The sequence below is a fragment of the Mesocricetus auratus genome, unplaced genomic scaffold (assembly GCF_017639785.1).
Source record: "Mesocricetus auratus isolate SY011 unplaced genomic scaffold, BCM_Maur_2.0 Super-Scaffold_100014, whole genome shotgun sequence".
Classification (NCBI taxonomy): Eukaryota; Metazoa; Chordata; class Mammalia; order Rodentia; family Cricetidae; genus Mesocricetus; species Mesocricetus auratus.
The window spans coordinates 44,623,116-44,630,832 of NW_024429197.1; the positions used below are offsets into that span (position 1 = coordinate 44,623,116).

Sequence of the window (7,717 nt, forward strand, 5' to 3'; positions counted from 1 at the left end):
GTGGGCTTACTGTGAAACTCTTCTTTACAATCCTTAGCAATGTCAGGGATGAAGGGCTTGTCTATTCTCTGCTACTTCAACAACAACAACAACAACAACAATAACAAAAAACCCAGGAGACTAGATAATTTCTAAAGAAAAGAAGTTTATTTTAATATCTCTGGAGGGGAGGAAGTTCAGTCTTATGGTGTCAGCCTCTGCACGGGGAAGGCCTTTTTCGATGCCATGATCCTTGGCTTCTTGCTGTGTCTTAACATGGTGGAATATCACATGACAAGGGAAATCCAACCTTCAGACCCTGTTTGTCAAGGTGAAGGCCTCATGACCTAAATGCCTCCCAGTAGGCCATGCCTCTTAGCAATATTGCCAATGGTGTGAAATCAAGATGTTGACAGGGATGGTTTCTTCCAGAAACTCTGAAGATAGGTCTCTTCTGTGCCTTGCTCGTTAGCTTTTTGAAATGGTGAAAACTCTTGGCTTGTAAATGCATTGTTCCTCTCTCTGCCTCTGTCACATGGCTTTCTTTTCTGTGTATGTCATGTGTTTCTTTATCTTAAAACCTTAAAAGAAACTCAGCAGTCACTGAGTTTACAGCCTCCTCACAAATTATAAGGGGAAATAAAATATCCTGCCTGTGCCTCAGAATTCATTCCAGTCTTCGGCTGTTTTGTATTGATGTTAGTACTGGTTATTTCTAGTTAAAAGTGTCTATTTTAACTACTCTGAAAGACAGCTGGGTCACAACTATTCAAGTTTTCAATCTGATATGTTTTGCCAAGCTATCTCTTAAATTATCCCCCAGAAGTACTAATTTACGCGTGCTCGCGCACACACACACAGAGTATATAAGTATATACCTAACAAAGCGAAATTTTGTTCATTTTCTCTGGTCTACCAATGTGATAGGTGAGAAATATTTTTTATTTTTGTATTAAAAAAGTATGTAAGGATGATTTAAAAAATATGCAGTGGTGGAATCAGAAAGCAGGGCAGCTTAAAAATGTTTCAGTGCTTGAGCTCACGAGAGATTCAGAAAAAATCACTTCCATGAACACCACTTGTATCAAGAACTTCAGGGGAAAAGCACTAGAGGAATGCTATTAATCTTCTATATGTAGGGTGTATACATTACACTGTGGGATGCTTATAGTAGAAAATGAATGCCCTGCAGATCAAGGAAATAACCTCTTTAAGTTTCTGCGGACAATTGTAACAAAATGTTCAATCTAAAGGAATTATTGCCCATTGGAGGTCACTTCTTTAACCAAGGGGCGATACTTTTTCCAATTACTTATTTCACAGGCAGGCTGTATACTAGCCTTTTGTTCATTTAGAAAAAAGAAACGGAATGCCATTTTAGATATTTTGCTGTCCCATTTACCTTCAGTCAGACCTATTGGGTTAGCTAAGAGAATTATGTGGGACATGGCCAATTCCCTGCTGAAAGATCAAATGGCTTTGAAAACTTGAGTGACCCAAAACAATAGTTTAAGACTTCAGAAAGTCAGGCATCATCCCTTATTTTACCATCTTCCATTAGTAGCTTTGACTTAGAAATAACAAATTTTGTTTTGTAATTATCGAAGCAGTACATGTTTATTTTATAAGATTTATTCCATAAGGTACTGCATATAGTAAATTGTTAATGTCTCTTCATGTCACCATAAGAATAATTTGGAGTATATTTCTCAGGTTTGTGTGTAAAGCATTACATGAAAACATTATTAACATTCTTTTAAAAATGAAATTGGGTTTACATTCTCCTGAAATTTCATTAAAAATATCTTATTTGTACACATTGCAAATTTTCATCATGAAATATAGATATATTTCACTTTAATGGCTGCAGTGTACACCACTGGAAAATATATCATGTTTAGTTGTTTCCCTATTGATTTGGGTTGTTGCTGATTTTTCACTTCTGCAAAAAATGCTCCACTTTTTCATGTATGATATCTAATTCTGAAAGAATTTTCATAGAACAGATACATAGATGACCAGATGCTGAATCAGGGAGTAAACCCTGTGTACTTTACATGTTGATAGGTAGACTGGACTAATCCATCCTTGGGGTCTATTCCCACTCACAGTGCACTGGTGTCCCAAAGTCTGTAGTTTACTTTGATTTTTGTTTTGGTGAATTAGATAATATCTTGGATTACATGAAACCAAGACTTCTAGAGGTTCCCAAACTCTTCAGTTTCCGGTTCTAGAGATTCTTCCTGTCTATGTCATCTTTCCTTGCCCACGAGTCAAACTGGTCCAGCAGAGGTCTCGTAGAACAGAGCATCCAGGAGATCCATCTGCCCCATTGAAGGATTTGGGGTTGTTCTGTTTAAGGGATGATCAGTGCTGCAGCCTAAAAACATCTCTTAGTTTAGTGTGCTCATGCTCTTGGAAGGTACTTTTAGCACAAATACATGTCACCTAGCAGACTGTGTGACAAATGACAACAGGAAGTATTCACCGACTGTCGGCTCGTGTACAAGGTGCTATGAAGACTTATCTAATTTGATTCTCTTTAAAAGCCCTAAACTGCAGTATTTACCTATCCATTTCATAGACCTAAAGCTCAGAGAGAAGAAAGTTTTCCACAAAATGACTGAACAGCAAACCTAGGATTTACATACATTGTCTAAACCTGAAGTTCACATTTCTTTAATGACACGAGGCTCTTTCTCAGTAGCCACATCAGTCTTCAGTGGACTCTGATTTTTTTTTTTTTACGAGACAGGGTTTCTCTGTATTGTTTTGGAGGCTGTCGGTCCAGCCTGGCCTCGAACTCACAGAGATCTGCCTGCCTCTGCCTCCCGAGTGCTGGGATTAAAAGCGTGCGCCACCACCGCCCGGCTTGATTTTTTTTTTCAAGGAATCTCACTATATTATAGCATAGGTTGGTCTTGAATTTACTATTCTCCTGCCTCAGCTGCCAGAGTGGTAGGATTTTAGGTGATTCTTAATTGATCACACCAGAAGATTTTTGAAATTAATTATGATACACCAAGCATTTATTTTGCAGTTTGCTCATTCATCAAGCATTGATCAAACACATGGTATATATTCACTCAGAAGTAGATACTAGAAAGCAAAGGATAACCAGGCTATAATCCACAGCCCCAGAGAAGCTAGGTAACAAGGGATGCATGGATTGCCCTAGGAAGGGGAAACAGATAAGATCTCCTAGGTAAATTTAGAAGTGGGTAGAAGGGAGACTCTAGGGGGTGAGAATATAAGGGGACAGGATGGTTGAGTTGGGGGAGGGATGGGGAGGGATAGAAATGAAAGAGACATCTTGATAGAGGGAGCCATTATGAGGTTAGGGAGATACCTGATGAGAGGGAGATTCCCAGGAATCCACAAGGATGAGCCTATTCCTTATGGTGGGATGCCTCTCTCAACCTTGATGCAGGGGAAGAGGTTTGGTCCTGCCCCACCCTGATATGTCAGGCTTTGTTGACTCCCCATGGGAGGACTTACCCTTTCTAAGGAGGTAGGTGTGTATGTGGGGGAGCAGGAGGAGGGAAGGAAGGGGGAACTGTGGTTGATATGTAAAATGAATAAAAAATTTAAAATAAAAAATAAGGTAAAATAAAATGAATGGACTGGAGAGATGGCTTCATGGTTAAGAGTGCACACTGCTCTTGCAAAGGATTCAAGTTTGATGCTGAGGACCCACATCAGGCAACTCATAGCTGCCTGGGACTTCAACTTTAGGCAACCTGATACCCTCTTTTAGACTCTGTGGGTACAGGCACTAGTGTATACATACCCTACCAGATACACACACAATTGAAAAAACCCTAAAACAAGAAGTGTTTCCCTAGGGTTTCAGGGCCAGGCAATGTAATAAATCAAATGTACACAGAAGAGAAAGCTGGATCATGGGGACACATTCAGATATCTAGAAACCTAGAAAGAAAGCACCTATTTGCATATTATGCAGCATCTGAGTAAAGATAAAGCCCAAATCTATCTCCCACAAAACATCCCATGATGCACTTTCAAAACTTGAGTAAGATTAGAACAGATGCATGACGTTTTAGAAGAAAAGAGCACAGATTTAGTGTTTCAAATAGGAAATAAAATCTTCAATAATTCAAGGAAACAGAATCATTGGCATTTTTCTGCATCATTTCAATCTTCTGGTGCCCACACACACTTACAGAGATACTCATACAATTCTATTTACATACTTTCCTGAAATTCTCTTTCTTCGTTCCAAAATAAAAGGTTTTTTCCTGCTGTTTATTATTATTATTACTGTTAATTAAATTTACTTATTTTACATCCTGACTGGTTTCCCTTCCCTCCTCTCCTTCTACCCCCCCAGCCTCCAACCCCTTCTCTGTTTCTGTTCAGAAAGGCACAGGCCTCTCATGAGTGTCAACAAAGCATGCATATCAAGTTGAGATAGGACTAAGCTCTTTCCCTTGTATTAAGGCTGGACAAGGCAACCCAATCTGAGGAATAGGTTCCTGGAAGCCAGCCAAAGTGTTAGGGACAGGCCTTGCTTCTATCAGTAGGAATCTCACAAGTAGCTCAGGCTACTCAGTTGCCACACATATGTAGAGGTCCTAGATTGGTCCTGTGAAGGATCCCCAGTTGCTAGTCCAGAGTCTGTGAGGTCCTATGTGCTCAGGTTAGTTGTTTCTGTGGGTTCTCTTGACTCCTGGCTCATAAACTCTTCCTTTCTTCAACAGAATTCCTTGAGCTTTGGTCTAGTGCTTGGCTGTGGATTTCTTTATCTGTTTCCATCAGCTACTGGATGAAGGCTCTCTGATGACAGTTGGGCCAGTTACAAATCTAGTTATGGGAGAGGGCCAGTTCAGGCTACCTACCCACTATTGATAGGAATCTTAGCTGGAGTTATTCTTGTAGATTTGTGGGAGTTTCCCTTGCATCAGATTTTTACCTGACCCCAAAATGCTTCCCCCAATCAAGTACTCTTTCAGTACTCTGTCCCTTCATCCATGCCCCTCCCCCAACACAGTCCTTCATGTTCCCATCCCTGCTGGCCCCCACTCTAACCAGCAGATCTCTTCTCTTTCCTCTTCCCAGGGAAATCCATGTGTCCTGGTCCCATTTTGGACTTTCCTTGTTACATAGTCTCTCTAGGGCCATGGACTGTAAGAATGATTATCCTTTACACTACAGCTAATACCCACTTATAAGTGAGTACATACCATGTTTGTCTTTCTGGGTCTGGATTAACTTACTCAGGGTGTTTTTTTTCTAGTTCCATTCATTTGCCTTCAAATTTCCTGATGTCATTGTTTTAAACAGCTGAGTAATACTCCATTGTATAAATGTACCATATTTTCTTATCCATTCTTTGGTTGAGGGCATCTAGGTTGTATCCAGGTTCCAGCTATTACAAATAATGCTGCTTTGCTGTTATGAATGTAGTTGAGTGTCCTTGTGGAATGATTGAGTATCCTTTGGGTTTATGCCCAAGAGTGGTATAGCTGAGTCTTAAGGCAGATTAATTCCCAATTTTTTTGAGAAACCCCCATATTGATTTCCAAAGTAGCTGTACAAATTTGTACTTCTAGAAGTAGAGGAATGTTCCCCTTGCTCTCCTCTCCAACATAAGATAAGTTTTTATCTTAGCCATTCTGACTTGTGTAAGATGGTATCTCAGATTCACTTTGATTTGCATTTCCCTGATGGCTAAGGATGTTGAACAATTAATTCTTTAAGTGTCTTTTAGCCATTTGATATTCTTCTGTTGAGAATTCTCTGTTTAGATTTGTACCCCATTTTTAAATTGGATTATTTGTTTTTTTGATGTCTAGTTTCTTGAGTTCTTTATATATTTCAGAGATCAGTCCTCTGTCAGATGTGGGGTTGGTGAAGATCTTTTCCCATTCTATAAGTTGAGGTATAAAAGGTATTTTTTTAACAGACTTAATTCACTTTGTTTTTCTTGTATGAAAACCTTTATGTGGTAGCCACAGATGGAGCCTGGGTCCTCTGAACAGAGACTTTGGTGTGGGCTTTCATAAGATGGTCTGTGAATTCCTGATAAGGAGACTTGGTGTACACAGTCTCTTTCCAGAGGTTGGGGGTCAGGTAGCTGTAGGTCTTGGAGATGGCATCAAAGGTGGCCTTGGCAAAGTTGCCCAGGGTGGCAGTGCAGCCCCTGGCTGATGTGTAGCAGTCATCAATACCGGCCATCATCAGTAGTTTCTTGGGCAGAGGAGCAAAGACGATGCCGGTGCCTCTGGGGGCAGGGATAAGAAGCACAACACAGAGCCACAGTGGCCTGTCACTTTGCATGGGACAGTGTGGGGCTTGCCAATCTTGTTCCCCCAGTAGCCTCTCTGCACAGGGACAATGGAAAGCTTGGCTAAGATGATGGCCTCCCAGATGGCTGTGGCTACCTCCTTGGAGCACTTAACACCAAGACCAACATGACCATTGCAGTCCCCATTAGCCTTGAACCTGGTCTGCTGGCCAGCTCGAGTCTGCTTCTGTACTGGCATGACTTTTAGAACCCCTTCCTTTAGAGATGCCCCCAGAAAAAAAATCAATAATCTCTGATTCCTTAATGGGCAGGGAGAACAGGTAGATCTCCTCCAGGGACTTGATCTTCATGTTCTTAACCAGGCAGCCCACCTTGGTGACGGGGATCCACTCCTCGTCTTCGGCTTTACCTCCATGAGCCCCGAGGCCTCAACCATGGCCAAGGCCTCAACCACGACCATGGCTCCTGAGGCCGCTGCCAAAGCCTCCGCGGGCCCTTGGGTCCTCCTGGCCTTCCTGCTGCACTGGCATCTGCCATTTGGTGTTTTCCCGAAGTAGAAGAAGCAAAAGGTTTTTTTTTCTACTTTGTATTTTTTCTTTCTTTTTATTTTATTTTTAAATTTAAATTAGAAACATGCATGCTTCAAATGTCAATCCCAGCTCCCCCCTTCTTCCTCCATCAGCCTCCCCCAGCCCTCCACCCAATCCCCACATCATTCCCCAGGGAGAGTGAGACCCTCATTAGGGGGATCTCCAGAGTCTGTCATTTCACCCAGGGCAGGACCTAGGCCCTTCCCCATGTGTCCAGGCTGAGAGAGCATCCCTCCATGTGGAGTGGGCTCCCAAAGTTCATTCGTATGCCATGGTGAGGGTTTCTCTGTATTGTCTTGGAGGCTGTCGGTTCAGCCCTCGAACTCACAGAGATCCACCTGCCTCTGCCTCCTGAGAGCTGGGATTCAAGGCGTGCGCCACTACCGCTCAGCCCACAAAAGGTATTTTAATCAAGGTATTTCTTACAATTACATCTTTTAGACAGGCATGCACTATTTTGGTATGTGAGTTTGTCAGTGTTAATTTAGTTTCAACGGACACCTTGCTGGTTGTCAGCTTTTTATAATGTAAAACATTAAAATGGATCTCTGTATGTAACGCAACATAAGTTCTAATGTGTCTTAATAATAAAAGCCTGGAGTCAGATATAGGGAGAAAATGCTGAGAAATCAGAGATATGAAGGAGAAAACCACAGCCTCCTTACCTACTCAACTTCCTAGCAGAAAAGAGACTGAGCTCCTGTCTCCTTCTGCCTTATCACTTCCTTTCTCTGCCCAGCCATCTCACTTCCTGTGTGTCTGTATAGACTTCCAGACCTCTATGGTTAACTAGTGGCTAGCATTGCCCTCTGATTTTCAGGCAAGTTTTACTTGTTAGAGTATAAACAACATTCCACTACAATGTACTTCTCTGGAATTT

The 7,717-nt window shown here is 41.6% G+C and overlaps 1 pseudogene; it reads right to left on the minus strand.

Moving 5' to 3' along the window:
* Positions 1-5,900: 5,900 nt before the first annotated feature.
* On the minus strand, positions 5,901-6,784 carry LOC101828193 (annotated as a pseudogene).
* Positions 6,785-7,717: the final 933 nt, after the last annotated feature.